Below are 19,499 nucleotides of genomic sequence, written 5' to 3' on the forward strand. Positions count from 1 at the left end.
TCCTTCCTTTCTCTCCTTCCTTTTCTTCTTTCTTCTGTTTATCCAGATATTCAGTCATTCATCGTCACTGAACATTTATTGAATCTGTTTCATCTTTGCTTGCCAATGTACCTGGCATCTGAGATTATGTGACCCTGATACCATAGTGTCAGAATGCTTATTCCGAGTATTTGAATATTACTCTATTTCTAGAACAGAGAAAGTAGGTTTATGAATGGAGATTGGGTCAGGGATGGAGAGGCAGAGGTGGGAGGGTCATGTGACACAAAGAGTTTGGGACCAGCCTGGGCAACATAAGAAGACCCTATCTCTACAAAAAAGAGAAAAATTGGCTGGGCATGGTGGTGCATGCCTGTAGTCCTAGCTACTTAGGTGGCTGAGGCAGGAGAATTGCTTGAGTCTAGGAACTTGAGATTACAGTGAGCTATGATCGTGCTACCCTACGCCAGCCTGGGAGACAGAGAGAGAGTCTTGTCTCCATTAAAAAAAAAGAAAAAAGAAAAAAAAAAGAGATTGCATTTCTAACATTTCATTGAGGTCCTCAAGAAATTTTGTTGCTACCAGGGCATATTAACTCTGTCTACCTAAGACAATAAATACGAAAATACCTCTGATCCTTGGTTAATCTAATGCGATATTCTCTGTCTGGCAGGGATACCAACAGAATTTTGTTGTAGTCTTGTAGTAACCTTCAGAAAGTAAATATAACCCAAAAGCTATCACTGTGGTGGGATGGGGGCACTCTGGGCTCAGATCTCCAGTACATAAATGGTCCCAATTTGGGGGACCTATGTATTTAGGTCCCATGCTGGCAACAGTGAAGGGTGTTCACCACAAAACCTCAGTCTCTTATCTATCAGATCTCAAAACTATACTGTGTTTTAAAATTCTGTTAACTTTCTTGTGACTAGCCCAGTCATATTATGTTGTATGTTATTCTGCTAAACGTGTTAATTTGTTAAATGTGTGCATTTTATAAATATGTTATAATTATTATTCCTCTACTTTGGCATTTTTTCCCATTTTAAAAAGTGCTTAGTTACTGAAAAAGACATGGCAAAGATTGTTTTGAACTCTGAGGTTCCATTTAATTTGTATTTAGCTATTCTTATATCCTGTTACAGATATATCTGTAAATTGGTCTCAACTGTTTCTTATGTTTAGATTCTGAGTTCTCATAGTTTCTTCCAAAACATCCTCAGTAGGATAAATTATACCGCTGCTAGCTATGTTGAGGAGTATCTTATTTAATTTAAAAGCTTCCTCCTTTTGCTTTTGGTGAGATTCAGTCCTAGTTTTTCAAGGTATGGTGACTGAATCAGTGGTCATCTATTTATACCCTTCGTGATTTTATAAATTTGAGTGATACATCCCGTCTGCTCCGTAGTTACAGAATGAAATATAACTATGCCTCTCGTTTCTTAGGTGTTCATCCCTGAAACTTTTGAAATATCATTAGGTTTATTCTGATGTTTTTTGATCCAGAGCCACAAACACTGTCCGAGAAATGAACAGACTATGGCTGTGGAGGAAGGTATTCTTTGCTAATTGCTCTTTTTCACTGTGCAAAAGTAAATTAGCCAGGTTTTAGAAATTGCTGGATCCAAACCAATTTTAAAATGTTGTGAAACAATGAATCTTCTGTAGTGTTTGAGTTTCAAAGTTAACACAGTTACAGCAGTAAGATGGTTGCTATAAAAATTCAAACCATGCAAAATATTCAAGGTAAAACGTTAAAGTTGCCCTGCATTCCCCAATATAACATTTTGTCATCAATAACTTGTTGGTAGTATTCCCATGCCTTTTCGCACATTGATATATGAAGTCTTGGCAGGTCTTATTGTTAAGCTATGCTTGACATTTGTTTTCTCAACATGATTTATTTGAAGATGGTCAAAATGAAATATTGCATAAGGCAAGAATTTAGTTTTTTCTTTCACCCAAAGGAACTTGTATTCGGTAATTGTTTTCTTCCAAACATGCTTTGAAGTCATTGACTACAATAGCCAATGATGGAAACAGTAATAATGTAGTAAAACAAGCCCCAAATTATGCAGCAAAAATCTTAGATTCTGGCACTTACTAGCCTCACTAGTGGTGTACCTTTGAGTAAATTATTTAATTTCCTTTTGTTCATTTCTGAGATTTTTTTTTCATTTCTGCGATTCTATTATTCTTTTACTAAGTGAAAAATATATGTGGATTTTTCAAGAAAGAAGATGAATATTTCACAAATAACTAAGAATACAAAATTTAGAAAATTTTTGCCTAAAACAAACATGTGACAAAAATAAATTAGAATAATTTTTAATGGGAAGAAGAGTTTAGTATTGACTATTTTGCAATAAAGTAGATAGCTTTATTTATTTATTTAGAGACAGGGTCTTCTCTGTCGCCCAGGCTGGAGTGCAGTGGCATGATCATGGCTCCCTGCAGCCTTGACCCTCTTGAGTAGATGGGATTATAGGGGCAAGCCACCACATCCAGATAATTATTTTATTATTATTTTTTTTTTACAGATGATGTCTTGCTATATTGTCTAGGTTGGTCTTGAACTCCTGACCTCAAGTGATCCTCCAGCCTCAACCTCCCAAAGTGCTAGGATTAAAGCTGTGAACCACTGTGCCCTGATGGGAGATAGCTTTATGTTATGATCCAATGTAACACCTAGAATCATTACACTATAATGCTGGCCTTTAATATACTTTAGGTTTCTAAAAATAAAAACAGATGAAAATAATTTTCAAGAGAGAAGTCCAAACATAACTGGAGAATTTGATTATGAAAGAATTCATTTTGCCTACATTCTTGTTTGCACGGTGGCTCTCCCTGTATAGCCATTACATAAACTATACAGGACTGTAGATTATAAATTCGACTTATATTTAGAATTCATCTGTGATATGAATATAAAGTTTCAGTCTGTTTTATACTATAGTGTTAGAAAATAAAATCAAGAAGCAGAAAATGGATATGTCCAAAGAATTCTAGGTAATTAAAAGGCAGCTATGTTTTAATCTAATAAGTAGATATCCCTGTCAGTATTTTATGAATTGTGAAGATAGAAACTATATTATTTATCTCAAATTTCTTTAAAAACAATGTTACGATCTTTTCCTCTAGAGACCAGTATCAAACTTGATGTCTTGCAGAGTTATAAAACAACATTGCCAATATATTTTTGGGGGATATTAAAACTGGGTCTAGCATGATAGAAGCATGAATGATCTGATGGTATAATATGTGTTAGAGGCATTCTGGCTTTGGAGAGTCAGGTTTCATTCTTCTTCTGACATGCTCCAGTTATATAACTACGACAGTCAACACAGTGTTCTTAGTTTTTTCTTAACCAGTTTCAGGTAAAACCATAGGCATTTAGATACCTACAGGAGGCATTCTCTTCTTCAGTGGTGGCGTACCGCAATAAGGTTCTGAGACGAACCACCCAAAGTGAGCACCAGACTCCACAGTTTTAAGGACATGGTCCCTGACATGATTGCCCTCACTTCAGATACCAGATGAAAAATTGGGGGGGCCCCAAGCTACCTGCATTGCTAACCAACTGGCTACAAATCCAGAGGATTCCCATGACTACAACTCAGGTTTGACAATTCCCTAGAATAAATCATAGAACTCGGGAAAGTGCTATACTTACAGTTTTATTGTCAAGGATGCAAGTCAGGACCAGACAAATGAGGAGACACAGAGGGCAAGGGCTGGGAGGATCCTGATTGCAAAGCTTCCATGCTGCCTCTCAGTGGGTTCAGAGTGTATCAAACTCTTGGCCCATCAATGTGTTCATCAACCAAAAAGCTCCCTCAAGCTTCAGTGTTTGGAATTTTTACTGGGGTTTCATAATGTAGGCATAATTGATAAAATCATTGTCTATGTAATTGAGCTCAATCTTCAGTCTTCCTACCCTCGCTGAATGTCCAGAAGTTGGGCTGATATCACATGATTTAAAGCCCCAATCTTCTAATAACATGATCAGCCCCCATTCTGAAGCTATCCGGGGTCCCACCATGAGTCACCTCAACACAAATTCAGGTGTGATCCAAGGAACTTATGAATAACAAAGACACTTCTTTTACTGGGGAAGTTCCAAGGATTTAGAGTCTTAATCCCAGGAACAAGAGAAACAAAGACCAGTCAAATTCCTTATTATACAACAAGTGGTGTGGTCCAAAGCTCTTTCTTAAAAAAGTTAGTAGTTATTTCAAATATGTATGCACCATAATTAGTCATAAAGTCTGACATTGTAACTGTTTTCTTATAGGATATCTGGAAGTATGTAATTCCCCTCTTTTCCAATCCACTCTTTGCCTCTCATAGTGGTTGGATTATATAATAATTTTATGTTCCAGTGCTGATAATTTTCTTTTTCTGAGAAAACTGTGGAGTCAATACGAATTCTTATTTCTAGGCCAAACCTAAGGGATTAAGGCTGAGAACATCTTCTGATTTTGATAAAGATTAAAAAAACATTTCCTTTTGCTGGCCTATGCTTCTCTTAATATTCAATGACTTCAAATACATAATTGTGATTGTTACTGTAAATCATAGCAAAATGGTTTATGGTCAGAGTTTATTTGATTTGGCTTTACCTATCCATGTGCTCTTAGAATAGGAGAGGTATGGAAATACTGGAGTAGGCCTAACACTTTGATTTAAAACTTTTTCAGAGAAACGGACTGATAAAATCAAAGGGTTACTTGTGGTTTGCTTCCAGCTCCATCAATATAGCGTATGGTGTAAAGTTAAGAAAATTACTGACAGATTTGATTGTTGAACTATTTCTGATTGGCTCCCAGACCTGATATATTTCAGTAATTTGTGCTGCTTCCGGATGAGAGTTGCTTTTCCTTTTTAAGGGAAACATAAAAGCAGGGAACACTATAAGAATACCTAAAAGTCTGAATTTCTCATGGAGTTTTTTTTAACTTTAAAGGAACCAAATTAAGATTTTAAAATATGCAAATTTCATTTTCTATTTTTGAAAGCCATTTTCTGATTCGTACCACCAGGTGTTTTCTCTTGGTTGTAGTTGGATGGTAATAATCTATCCCTTTATGGTGTGTGGCATTCTTAGAAATCTGAAATATGCCACGTGCTGAGTGTTATACTAGATAAAAACACAATAACCTTAATGTTGGCCACAGAATGTGTTAAATGCAGTGATCATGAAAACGCCTTTTTAGATAAGACAACAAATAGTAGATACCCGTTATCAATGCAAGACTTGTGAGATAAGGTGAGTGGGGGAAGAGGTATGTGCTATATACTGAAATAGTTTTTCTGTTGTTAACAAGTAACATCACATCTATTGTTTAGAATGATGTTTTACTTTGCTGAAGAAATTCTCCTGAATCCCAAAATAAAAAAGAGCATAGAGGAAATATTTAGTTATCTAAATATTTGATGAGGACTGAATCTCAACAATCACTTTCTGTTGTGGGTAAGAAATTATTATTTAGGTTGGGAAAATGAGACAAAATATAGCAATTTGGGGAGAAGTAAAGAACTGCATTTATTTTGTGTTTGGTGACTGTATTACTCAACACTGTAAACATATATTTTTTGTATGAAAATAAATGTTTCTTTTGTGGGAGAGTGCCATTTTATGTGCTGCTGAAATTATTCCCCTACAAACTGTATTTTATCTGGAGAAGTGATTGGTGTCAAAAGTATTGCTTGTATCAAGATATATGTACAGAGTGGAGGTTGCTCAGTAATATATAGTGTCCTGATGGTTTATGTTGACGGTGCACTGACATAATTTACATCAGCCATTCCTTTTTACCTTGAACTATAAGGTGTGATAGCTTCCGGATTTATATTTGTAAGACTTTTAACCATTTAAGGAGTTATTGTTAACAAATGCACACATATTTATGATATTCTGGTTCTGAGATGAAAACAAATATAAAACAATGTTGCTTGTGAGAACAGGAACTGGTAAGGAGCTCTTTGACAAGCAGCACTGTCGATGCAAGTCATAACAACTACAATAACAGCAACAATAGTTATTATTTCTAACAACTTCCATTTGAAGGATGCTCTTATGAAGTAGGCTCGTGTAGTGATTGAGCACCAAGGCTCTGGAGTCAGACTATGCAGGTTTGAATCTCAGCTCTGCTGCTAGGTGTATGACCTTGGCCAACTTGTTTGACCTTTCTGTGCCTTCATTTCCTAATTTTTAAAATGGGGAAAAGAATAGGATTGTTCTGAGAATTAAATGACATGATAGAGAGAAAATACATAGAATAGTAAATTATTTTAATGGTGATGCTTTACAATATCTTTAGTCCTTACAGCAACTCTGGCAAGTTATTTTTTTCCCTCAAATTAGGGAAAGGTACAATTTTGCACTATTAATAGATATGAAACTGAGCATCAGAGAAGTTAAAGTCTTGCCCATGAACACAGATTTGAGATTGAAATGTAGGTATGGTTAGCTTTCATGCTGTAATTCATTTCACTAAGTTTTGCTGCCTCAATATGAGAACTATTATTATTCCTGTGAAAGAGAAACTTTAAAAAGGGAACAGTTATAGGAATACTTGACTCCACAATTTTCATGGAAAAATTTTTAACCTTAGTGGAACCAAATATCTTAATAGTATGCAGAAAGGAACCATTCTCTAGCCTACAAATATGTTCTTTGGGGGAAGAAGGATTAATATTATCACTGAGTCGTAAGTGTAAAATTTATGCAATATGGTTAAGTTGAAATTAGTTATAATTTGGAGGAATTTGGAGGAGGTTATGATCATGGATACTGCACACAAGCTGTCACACACTTTCTAGATCTAGTTTTAATTACATGCACATGGATTATCCAATCTATTAAACCTGGTAAATACTACATTAAGTTCTTATTAATATACTTATTTTGCTTAATTAAAGAAGTTATGCAGATTATAAAAATATATCTCTCTTTCAAGCTATTCCTCATATTCTCAAGACTTTTAGTGGCAAAATCTATTGAAGCATAAACACAGTTTCTCACGTAGTTATACTCCTCTCGCTATCCAGTTGAGTGCTATGTGTGCTGTAGAGGGTTAGTAATTATTTGATGTTTCTGGCAAGCTTATCTTTTGTACATTCTTCTTGATTCCTAAACCTTTTAGAACACCCCCCACTTGAGCTTTCAGTGCAGCAATAACATGGATATCTCTCTGCATCTCCATGTAGCTGCAGTTTTACATTGAACATAATTTCAATGTCAGTAGACTGCATGGTCTGCTATGTCAGAAAGAGGCAAGACATAGCGAGCTTTCCTAATACCTAAAATGCTCCTGTGGTGGTAGTGGGGACCAAAATCCAATGGGATTAAGAAAGATGGGTATTAAGCAGACTGCTTATATTGATATTGGAGAGAGTCAGGTCAAGTTTCGACCTTTTCATGTGTATTACCTAGTTTGGCAATGGCCTCCCCTACTCACCCAAAACCTGAGCAGATATCCTGGGCATAATCCAGTGCTCACCTCTATTTCCACACATGGTTTTAGTAACAGGATCCTATCCCATTCCTCTAAATCTTAAATTGTTCTCCCATTCATCCCTGTCTCCTCATTCCCATTGCTATTTCAGTCTTTATAACTTTGGTCCCACAATGTTTCTCTCTCTCTCTCTCTCTCTCTCTCTTTTTATGAATGAGCATTTCCCCACATTGTTAAATTTCCTTCAAAATATGATTTTTATGCTCAACATCACTAATCATTAGAGAAATGCAAATCAAAACCACCATGAGATACCACAATGAGATGCCATCTCACACCAGTCAGAGTGGCTATTATTAAAAGTCAAAAAACAACAGATTCTGGCAAGGTTGCGGAGAACAATGTATGCTTATATACTGTTGGTAGGAATGTAAATTAGCTCAGCCATTGTGGAAAGCAGTTTAGTGATTTCTCAAAGAACTCAAAACAGAATTACCATTTGACACAGTAATCCCATTGCTGAATATATACCCAGAGGAATATAAATTGTTCTGCCATGGAAACACATGCATGCATATGTTCATTACAGCATTATTCACAATAGTAAAAACATAGAATTAACCTAAATGCCCATCAATGGTAGACTGGATAAAGAAAATGTGTTATATATACATCATGGAATACTATGCAGCCATAAAAAAGAACGAGAACATGTCTTTTGCAACAACATGGATGGAGCTGGGGGCCATTATCCTAAGCAAACTAACACAAGAACAGAAAACAAAATACTGCATGTTCCCACTTATAAGTGGGAGCTAAACATTGAGTACATATGGACACAAAGAACAGACACTGGGGCCTGCTTAAGGGTGGAGAGAGTGAGGAGTGTGAGGATTGAAAAACTACCTATTTGGTACTATGCTTATTACCTGGGTGGCAAAATAATCTGTACACCCAGCTCCCATGACACACAATTTACCTATATAATATACCTGCATGTGCATCCCCAAACCTAAATAAAAGTTCAGACAAACATGATTTTTATGTTTTTGTGTTACTTCATCATATGGTTGTGTCCGATTTAAAAATCCCTCTATTTTATCCAGGTGCAGTGGCTCACGCCTGTAATCCCAGCACTTTGGGAGGCCGAGGTGGGTGGATCACCTGAGGTCAGGAGTTCGAGACCAGCTTGGCCAAATGGCAAAACCCTGTCTCTACTAAAAATACAAAAATTAGCTGGGTGTGGTAGGGGGCGCCTGTAATCCCAGCTACTCACGAGGCTGAGGTAGGAGAATTGCTTGAACCCGGGAGGCAGAGGTTGCAGTGAGCTGAGATCTCACCACTGCACTCCAGCCTGGGCAACAGAGTGAGACTCTGTCTCAAAAAAAAAAAAAAAAAAGAGTACCTCTATTTTTACTTAGATTATTTCCCCTCTTGGGCTCTTATAAATAATATTTCTGTACACATTTATATTTAAAAACATCTCTGGTCATTTCCTTAGGCTAAATTTCTAGAAATACAAATTCAGGGGCATAAGATCATATTTTTTAAAATAATGAAATACTTATTCTCCCATCAAAAGTATGATAGCATCTGTCTCACTAGAGTCTTGATTATTATTATCTAAAACAATCTTGTTAATTCAGTAGATAAAAATTTTATGTTATTTTAATCAATGTTTTTGAATGCTAGTGAGATAGAACATTTTTTGCATGTGTGTGTGATTTGCATCTCTAATTTTTGTAGTTTGTGATGTTTTGAATAGACATTTTAAATTTTAATGTAGTAAAATCTATTTTTTTCTCATTTTCTACTGGTTTTATATTGATAAAACAGTTACATAAGTTAAATATTTATCTTTATTTTCTTCCTATTTTATAGTATTTAAAAAACCCAAAATATTTAACTCTTTATCTAAAATACATTTTGGTGCACCTTGTAAAATGAGCATTCAAAATTAAATTGGATAAATTTAATTTTTTCAAATAGGTAATAGTTTTCCCTCTAATTGTTAATTTTTACACAGGTTCTTGACTAGTTTCAAATACTGAGGTTTTAAATTTCATTTTTGTATTTGATAGACTGAGTGCTCCTTCATTAATTTTTTTTCCAAAATATCTTTGTGTGTGTGTTGATTTTTCATCCAGAGAAATTTTAGAATAATGTTATCTACCTTCTTCCAAAATGTTACACTGGAAAAAATCGACATATTTAAGTATTTTGTGTTTCTTCATTTAGTCAGATCTTATTTTACATTTTTTTCAGTAGTCTATTTTTAGTCAGATAAGTTCCATACATATTTTTGTCATGGTTATTCATAGGCATTTTGTATAGATTGCTACTCTGAATAAGATATTTTATTCTACTGTATTTTCTAGCTCAATTTACTGGGATACATCTTTAAAATAGTTTTTCATAGTCATTTTTAATAGTTCCCACTGTTAATTTCAGCACCAGAGGGAGCTGTAGTGTAGTGGAAAAAGCCCTCCTCATTGAGAAGGCCTGAATCTGAGTCCAGGCTCTGCAAATTATTTCCCATGTAGCCTTGGCCAAATTATCTATGAAATGGGAGAATTCTTCCTACCTCTCACAGGGTGTTGGGAAAATCCACTCAGAAGAGTAGGCACTCTTATTATACAATGTGGGCAGCTGATTAATTTACCTAGGTGTGAGGCAGAACTTAACAGGCAGTAGTTTTTATCTGGAGATGGGGAAAAAGAAAAAGCATTAGTAGCATTTCCAGGATTTGATATTAAAGTCAATATCAGCTTCTCGTTTTATGCATTATAAATATCACCTGAAATTGGATGACAGATCATTAGAATGGTATTGCGGGACAAACAGTGACTGGGAAGCCAGGGAACATGAGTCCTGGTCCCCATGGTGCCACTCTGTTGGGTGATCCTGCACCATTCAGTCTTTTGAGACCTCAGTTTGCTAATATGTAAAATAAAAATTCAAATGTAAGTCAAGACGCATAAACTAATTCAAGATTGTTTCCACAAATAAAATTAGTGTACTCAGTGGAATACATGACTTATTCTGGACATGCTTTATGATTTTCTGTATTGGTTTCCAGTGTCCTGGTGTAGACTTATGATACCTGATTTGGGTGGGTTTCTTGCACTCCCTAAAGTTATCGTAATTGACAGGTTAACAAACGTGAATCTTTCAGGAATTTTTTTTAAAAATAAATAAAACGATGGTGAAAGCACTACAGTTTTTCTATTTCAAATATATACATATATTTAAAAATTCTCAAGCTATTATGTCTTTTAGACTATGAAAGCATCGGCAGACCCTTAACTAGAGCTTTATGAGGGGCAGTGCTGCAATCCAATGAATAATATCTATGAATCCAGGATCACGTTGGATATTATCACTCATTACCATTGTGAGAAAAGGATGATTAAACTAATAGTTACTCGGAGACACTTCTGATGACAGGAGGCTATGATGAAAATAAACTGGCTTCAATATACATTTAGAACCGGTAATAATGGGATGTGGCAGGAAGCCAATAAATGAACATGGCCCTCCGCTCTGATCAATGAATTACTTTCCTTTCTCTTTCCCTGCTCTTGAGGGCAGCACAGGAACCTTAATGAAAAATCAATAGCCCTCTGTAATTCAGAAATGGAATCAATCGTTTGACCTGACTTTTTCTTTTTCCTTGCTAAGAGAATGCTTAGCTCAAGATAGAATTCAGTTGTAAAGAGCTGTTCTTCAAAAAGCCTACAGAAGACACCTGATATCAGTCCACAACAATTTATACCTGCGATGGGTAGGACTTTTCTTCCTTGCCATCTTAAGGAGTAATGAGTCTTTAGATTTATTTTCCCCTACAGTTCTTCCTCATAATCCCTATCTTAAAAATTATATGCAACCATTTGTTGTTTTGTTTTTTTAATGGTTCTTGTGGCAGTTACTGCTATCAGTGCTGCAGATGCTTTAAAACATAGGTTGATAGCTGTGGATGCTGTCTTTAAACCCATCTGGGATCAAATGGGAATCAATTTTTCCACAGATCTCTCTGCATACTTCCTCTAGCATCTGTTAACTATTAAATTTGTGCTCAAAACAAGCCAGGGCCCATGTGCCCTTGACCTAAAGGCAATTAGGACAGGCTGAAAGGTAATTAGGATGTAGGTTTAAAAATAGTGTTTTCAGGTTTTTATTGAAAATCTCTTATGACATAGGACGAGTTCTCAGGGCCCCTACTATATCACATGCTGTGGTGTACTGGTGAATCTTCGGCATCTGGCTTTCTTAGTGGGTGTGGCCCTAATTTGCAGGTTTTGCTGATTTCCATGGTGCTAATAGTACCACTGTGGCTGATTTCAAACCACTATTGTGACTGTCACTGAACATGGAGTTGGGAGGAGACAACACAATGTACTCAGTTTGAGAGCTGGTGTGAGCTGGCCCTAGTATACCACGGTTGGCCATTTGGCGCCTTTGCACAAATTAGAAAACAAACTCCCTTCTGCGTGGACACCACATGACTTGATGAGTGATATGGGGGAATAGATTTTAATCCCCACTTTGCCTCCTGGCCAAGCGTTATCGTGCAGTATTTTAATCTGAAAAAGCACGTGTGAACTCTGGGAGTAACTTGGGGCCCGTAAATCCTTAAGGGCTCATGGATGGACTTCAGAGAATCTGCAACTTCCTGTAGAGTCAGCTGTGTGTGTATGTGTGTATGTGTGTGCATGAGCCTTTATCTGGGGAGAGGATTAATGACTTTTAACAGATTTTCAAAAGGATCCCTAATTTAAAAATTTAAATCCTTGAAAATTCTGGTTACGTTGGTAGAAATCTGGGGACTTTGAGACTACATTTAAATGCAATTCAAGGGATATAAAGCCACAAGACCTAGTAAGAGTCTTGATTTTGCAGCTTTCTAGGAAAAAAGGGCACAATTTTGAAACTGGAGGCAAAAATGAAATTTTGATAAGCCTGGGCATTTTTGAATACCTCATAGATACATGCATGTTTACATTCCATATAATGATGCAGTCAGAAGGCAACAGGATTTAGTATTCTTGCCTTCACTATATGCTAATCCCAACAACATGCATTAAGAAAATGGGGAATTATTCATCCCTTTTTGTCCTTTATAATGCAGAGCACTTCAAAAATTTCCAACTCCTTTTCTGTCTTTTTCCCAGGGCTAGGTTTACACCCAATTTATGGTCATCTTGCTCATGCTCATCCTGCACAATTTCTAGCATTTGGAGAATGTTTCTCATGATAGCATCTAATGCCTGTGGCTGCTGAGAGAAAGCAGCGATGAGGGGAAGACACTGACCTCTGTTTGGGTGAGTATTTTAGTGTAAACCAGAGAGTTACCATTTAAGAGTATCACGTAGCTATATAGGCTTAAAACATTCATTTCTGGAGCGTTTTATATCATATTTTTCATTTAATCACCCAATGTCAAGTCTAATAATGTAGGTCTCTTTATCAGCATTTTGTGGAGATTTAGAAACCGAGATTCAGAGGCATGAGAACATGTGCAAGGGAATCAAGAATTAGAAACTTAGTCAGGCCCCAAACCCAGCTCTTCTGAAATCTCGTCCAAGGCTCCTTCCAATACTCCCACTGTCGCACTGTTGTGGTGCCCCTGCTTGTTCCAGTGGTTGAAGGTTCAAGCAAGCATGAGTGCCAGCCCAATCACGGGTGCACTGAGGGTAAACCTCAGGACTGCTGTCTGGAGTGTAGTTATTTTAATATTTCTAATGACAATTCTGAAGGCAACAAGGGCTTTGGATCCCAACAAACCTGTGGTGGAATCCTGACTCTGCCATTTCCTGGTTCTGTAACCTCTGTCAGTCTCAATTTTATTTTCTGTAAAATGGAGGTAACAGCACTTCCTTCAGGATTTTGTGAATATTAATGTACATAAAGCACTTATACCATGCCTGAAAGGTCTACAGTAAGTATTCCCTAAATGATAACTATATTAATTCTTAGTACTATACTCAACATTCTGATATATTTACCACAGTGAAAACCAACACTACTTCATCTAGAAGTTGAAGGTCATAATTTATTGGAAGACTTTATTTGAAAACACCTGCACCAATATAAATGTAAAAGGTTCCAAATAGGGTCACATGGATAAAGTCTTTGTTTCTACTCTTTAAAACACCCGACGCAGCTACCCCAAAGGAGCCTAATGTAACAAAGAAAAAAGAAAATAATTAAAACAAACCCTCTGCTCCTTCAAACCTCAGCACACTCAGGCATCTGTGCTAAAGCTTCTGATGGTCTTGATTTCCTGGTCTGCCTAAGTCCAAAAAACAATGACTGATGTTTCTGTTATTTGTGTGGTCTGCTTCTCTGAGTTTACACTGAATGACGTGTTCCCCGGTATTTCTGTTCCCAGTCAGCATTACTGCTAAGTTTCAATTACTTTATCTCATCACAAACACTCTGCCACTACTGTCAGCGTTAGTCTCTTCTTCCCATCGTGTATATATTTTTTTTCCCATGGATGTGTGGAAGATTTCTCTTCTGGTGGACAGATCCCTTCTGCTTCTGTGCCTGCTGCTTCTGCTGTGTGGTCTGTTTGATGAATGTCTGGACTGCTGGCAAGAAGGCAGGCTCCACTCCTTGGCATGAAGCTGAGCGCACTCACCGTGGCAAAGTGACCATGCATTACCACACTTGCATTTTAGGTTTCCAGGTATCTTATTCCTTGACATCTTCTTAACTCCAAGCAGAGAGGAGTATTGATTGAAATGTTTAGGATTCTGGGGCAGATGGATACATTCATGAAAGGGAGGCCCTGAGAGCTGGCACAGACAGACCAAAAATGCAGTCATTTCTCCTCTACCTAGCTCCTCTCATAGTGGGTTCAGTTGGCATCAAACACCCCTCTTTCCTCCTTTTCTCCAAAAAGACCTGTTCTGGTTTTCAGAAAGACTTGCTTTCATTCCTCAAGAACATTTTTCAAATTTCCCCATTGTGTTACAGAGGCAGTACCCCTTCCTCCCTCCCTCCCTCCCTCCCTTCCTTCCTTCCTTCTTTCCTCTTTTTCCTTCCTTGATTCCTTTCCTTCCTCCTACCCTCCCTCCTTTTCTCCTTTCATTCCTTCATTTGTTCTTTCTTTGTATTATCTTTATCTGTAACTTTTAGTTCAAGAGCATGGACTTTGGAACCAGACAACCTGAACTGAATTCCAACAACCCCACCTAACAGCTGTATATCATATGGCAGGTTATTTACCCTCTCTGTGTCTCAGTTTACTGATCTGTAAAATTTGGGTAATAATAGGGTTAATTCTTAGGGTATTCTTATGATTCAATGAGTTAATATATGTGTAATTATTGCATAGTGAGTTGTGTTGGCTATTATTCACTCATTTATACACTTACTTATTTTATAATCCACACCCATATCACATTGACTGAAGACATTTTAGGATTCACTGTTAGCTTTTAAATTTAGAAATGAGAAATATAAATGCAATGCATTAAAAAATTCTGTGTACATTCATCCCATAAAAATGTAGAAAAAAATAAATAAAAAATATTTAAAGAAAAAGGCATTTTCCAGAACATGCTTTGGTGTTGACATTTCTAAGAGCAAGAAAGCACAATTATCCAACTCTGAATACTGTTGGCTTTGGTTGCATGCACCAGATTAAAATGTGTAGGTAACTAAATACAACCGTAGGTTTTCATTGCAATCTGCTATGTGTATTTTTTGGGTTTTAGTCCCAGCTGTTCAATGTATATTTAGTTAAGTAATGTAGCTATGTAAGAACAAGTGTTATGCCTATTTATAAAGGCACATTGTTTTAATTGACTGCACATGTATGTTTTATTTTACTCTGGGTAGAAAGTACCCAGACTCAAGCCCATTCTGCATGGCTACCTCCAGAATATGTGAGCACACTGGAAGGCAGAAAGTTGATTTTCTCCCATGCTTCCGAAGACAAAGTCCTTGGGATGATCTTGGACGTTGTTTTTCTAGTGATATTTGTTTTTGTATACAATCATGTAGGTCTTCCTGGAGTTCTGATCACAGCTTTTTTGCATTCCACATAGTGGATACCCACATGGAGGAGCTTTAAATATGTTGTGAAAAAATTGTTTGATGATATTTCTCTATCTTGAACTTATTAACACATCAGAATCCCACCTGTAAAGTGCAGAGAGTATACCTATACTTCCTGCCTCACCAAGATTTTTTAAGCTCCTTCAACCATTGGTCAGATGTCTTTAAAAAAATTTAAGGATTTTTTTTTTTTAAATAGAGCATACTTCCAAGTGCTCTTTATCACCATACGTAGATTTCTAGGTAAGGTCCATTTTGTTGATATGCTGGGAGAAATGCATATTTAGATTCAAAGCCAAATTATCAAGTGGAATATAAGCAGAGCAAATATCAAAGTGTATTTTTAGTACTTTGGCATTTTGACATGAGTTCTTGCCAATCAGTTTCCTTTTTGTGCTTATAAGCTGATTTTCCTTCCCTGTTAAGAACAAATGCCCTTTATTTTAATGTTTTCACTTGCTGACAGCTTTCTTTTAAATGAATTTCAAGTGCACTATATTATGTGGAGTTCCTGTTTGGCAAACTGTACCCATGTAAAATCATATTGGTCCTGTCAACTGATAGACATAACTTACAAAAAGAAACTCTGATTTGGAAAGCTCCAAAGCTGAAAGTTGGCTATTAGTAAGATTTCATTTGCTTCCATATCTGCATTCTGTTTTTGATGAAATAATTAAGGATAAAATTTCAGTGAAACATTTTTTAAGGGTACTGAAATACACACTACATGCCTCATTTATATTTTGCTCCAAGAAGTAAAATTCCCATTGCCATTTGGGAACTAGGAAGAAGGAAGGCGAGAAGTCTAGATGGTACTGGACATGGATATCAAGTATAACAATCAAACCACCTAGAGAACTATAGGCATAGAAATGGGACAGAGGGTCTTTCATTGCCAGATTACTCAGTAAAATCTGGACTGGATCAGAAGTACTCTCAAGCCATTTGCATCGTACCCTTGGCAAGGGGCCTACTGAGAGCAAAGTAAGTATGAAATGGGCTGTTCAGCTCCCCAGGGTCACAGCCCATTCATATATCAATGCTGTACTCATTAACAATGTCTTTGGAAATAGAAACATAAGCAAACCGTGTTCTGACCATTCCCTTCTGAATGGACTGAGTTGGCAGGGTGAGCCTTGTCTCTTGCTTCTGTTGACAATCACACAAGTGGAAAATCCCAATGTTCAGGATAGTCAATCTGTCATCTGTGGTGAACACCATAAAACAAGCAGTGATGTACTTAGCAAAGCTGCTGACCTTTTGTGAACTAGGATGGACGATGTCCTTACAATTGGAGGATGAGCTCTGGGGGAAAAGAGTCATAAAGATCTCATTAATATACTAGATTTGGGTAACAGTTACAATGAGTGTATGGAGACAAAAGAGAAGGGAACTAGCCTCTGTTGGAATCTCAGAGGGCTGGAGCTCTTAAGTAGTTGTAAGAGCAAGGCCGATTTTTCATGCATGGATGCATTGGGGTTCCTTGTGTATAATATCCATGCATATACATATGTGTACTATATGAAGTCAGGCGTTCCTGTATGATATGAATATAGTTGCAAAAGTGTGACTATACTGACGTTAATTCCACAAGCTCTGAACAAAGGTCTCATTCTTTTATGATCTTTTTTTTTATAGGGCTGTGGGAACTACAATATTAGTTAAAAGCATTGTGGTCTGAATTGGGATGCTGGTTTTTGGAAGGCTGGTTGATAGAACGGAAAGAGCTCTGAACTGATTAGTAGGGGACTTTTCTCTCAGACTCAGGTGCACCACCCTAAAAGCTGTGTGACAGGAGGAGGTTTCCTAGTCTCTCTGGGTTTCCTTTGCTGGTAGGCGAATCAGAAAGCTGGATAGATGCTTCTGGTCTCCCTTTTTTAAATTTCGTGCTTCTCAAATAATTGCTATGGTGGTGATGTTGGTGAGAATCTTTACCTGGATTTTTATGGAGTTACTCTAATTTCTGAGAGCCTTTGTCTTCTCCTACCCAAGAAATCCTCCTACTTTGTGTTTCTTTGAGTATTTTTTTAAGAAAGGAAAAAGTGAGGAAAATGATGAAAAGAGCCAGGGCAGTGCGCTAGAGAAGGAGAGCATGCAGGCGCCGGCAGGGTGCCAAGCTGGCGTCCACGCGGCCCGCGCTTGCTCTGTGCCGCCTGGCAGCCAGGCAGGAGCACCTCTCGAGAGGGGCGACTGCCCGGCATCTCAGGCAGGGGACAGCCCAGGGTTATAGCTTCACTTTATTTGTTAAACAAAAGGAGATAATTAAAGGAGCTATAAAAAATTCCCTCCAGAGCCTGTACTTTCTCTGCACACTGGCTTGGTTTATTAATTGATACAGATTTCCGGTTCAGTTCACCCTGCGCCCGCGGTTGAGCAATGATCTGCGTGGTCAGAGTTTGTGACTGCGGTGGTCTCGTGGGCGCAGGGCTGTCCGCCATGTGAGGCATGGCTCTTCTTCCCAAGAAAGCCAGTCACGAATCCAGATATTCAGGGCACGCAGGACAGAGCAAGGGAGGAAGCCACTGTCGCCGATCTCGCCTAATGCCCCTCGCTTGCTCTCCTCCTTCTTCTGGTTCCTGTTTTCCTGGTACATTTTATTCCCCTCTTTTCTTCTCCCCCATTCCCTTAAGTAGAGGTGACACAGATCAATACCTTTGATGGAAAGTAATAATCAGGCCTATTAAGTGACAAAGGTTTACTCTGTAACAGCTGTGCTGGCGGGAGAGGAGAGCTTGTCTGACTAATGAATCATGAAACAATCAGGCAGTAGCCATTTGTGTTTAGATCTGTAAATATGGTGTGGTTCAAGTGCCAGACCATTGCCGGCGCTCCAGCTGGGGGCACAGATGGTCCGCATTCAGAGCAGCACGAGTGTGAAGAAAGGGTTTTTTCCCTTTCTCTGTCCCACACCGCACCTCTCTGAGCCTACACTCAGTTATCTGCAGCAGGAACTTCAGAGAAAGAAAGGAGACCCTTTCAGGGGAGGAAGCCCTTCCCATGTGAGTTTCAATGTAGGTCACCAAATACTCCAGGCTCCTCATTGCTCCACCTGGGAGGAAAAACATGATAATAGAAGATGTCACTGTTTTTTATTCCCATAAGAAGGTTTGATATGTATGTGACTCTGAATGTCTGTTTGACTTGGCACTGTCAACTATATTCCTTTATATTTTTCCTACACATTACTATACAAGACCCCCTGTTTTGTTCTTAGCTATAAATGGAACAAGTTGAGAGAAAAATATACATTCCAAGATGAGAAATTCACATTTATATACAAAGCTAAAAATGTTCTATATAAAATTATGCTAATAATGTCTGCTTGGATTCTGTTTCTCCTAGCTCTTGAAGTAAGGAACCTTGTCTTCAAGGGATGAGATTATCAAGAATTAGTTCTCCTAACCCACTATGAAACAGGGTTTTGTAGTTTTTTGTTGTTCACATTAGCCAAGAAAGTGTCACTCTTTACTAGAGCTGGATGCTGAGCTGACATTAAAAAAAAAAAACAACATCTTGTCATTGATGTTGTTTGAATCATTTATGTATCTATTAATGTACCATAATTTCTTCTGGTGCTCTGATAGCTTTGTTTCTTAACAGTTTCTACTGGAGTCTTTATAGAGCTTGCATTGTGGCACCCTTTCAACCATGAGAAATACATTCTTCACCAATTTTGCTCTTTAAAAACATCTTTAAAACATGCAGTAAGAAACGGCTAGTAGGGGGAAAATTATAAATGTTTAGGAATATTTAGGAAAGACAGATATTTCAAAATATATTCTAGAATCTATTAATACGTTTTCCTTTTAAATTTGGCCTCTTTTATGGGAGGGCCCCACTTTCTCTTGCTTCTCTTGTTTGGATAAATTAAAGTTTATTAAATAAACAAAGAAGACATTTTTCAGGATGAGCTATTTATACAACGATGGAAATAAGTCCCATCAATGTTTCAACTAAAGTGCTAAATTGTAAGTTTGCTTTTGAAATTAA

At 37.4% G+C, this 19,499-nt stretch overlaps 1 long non-coding RNA gene across 2 annotated transcripts in view; it reads left to right on the plus strand.

Annotated features, from left to right (window-relative positions):
• Positions 1–19,499, plus strand: part of LOC101129396 (uncharacterized) — a 363,952-nt gene that overhangs the window by 93,413 nt on the left and 251,040 nt on the right. For both annotated transcript variants that reach the window (XR_010133402.1, XR_008679200.2), the window contains exon 5: positions 12,614–12,763. This is a non-coding gene — a long non-coding RNA (uncharacterized lncRNA). The remainder of the gene's footprint in view (positions 1–12,613; positions 12,764–19,499) is intronic.

The sequence above is a fragment of the Gorilla gorilla genome, chromosome 3, assembly GCF_029281585.2.
Source record: "Gorilla gorilla gorilla isolate KB3781 chromosome 3, NHGRI_mGorGor1-v2.1_pri, whole genome shotgun sequence".
Classification (NCBI taxonomy): domain Eukaryota; kingdom Metazoa; phylum Chordata; class Mammalia; order Primates; family Hominidae; genus Gorilla; species Gorilla gorilla.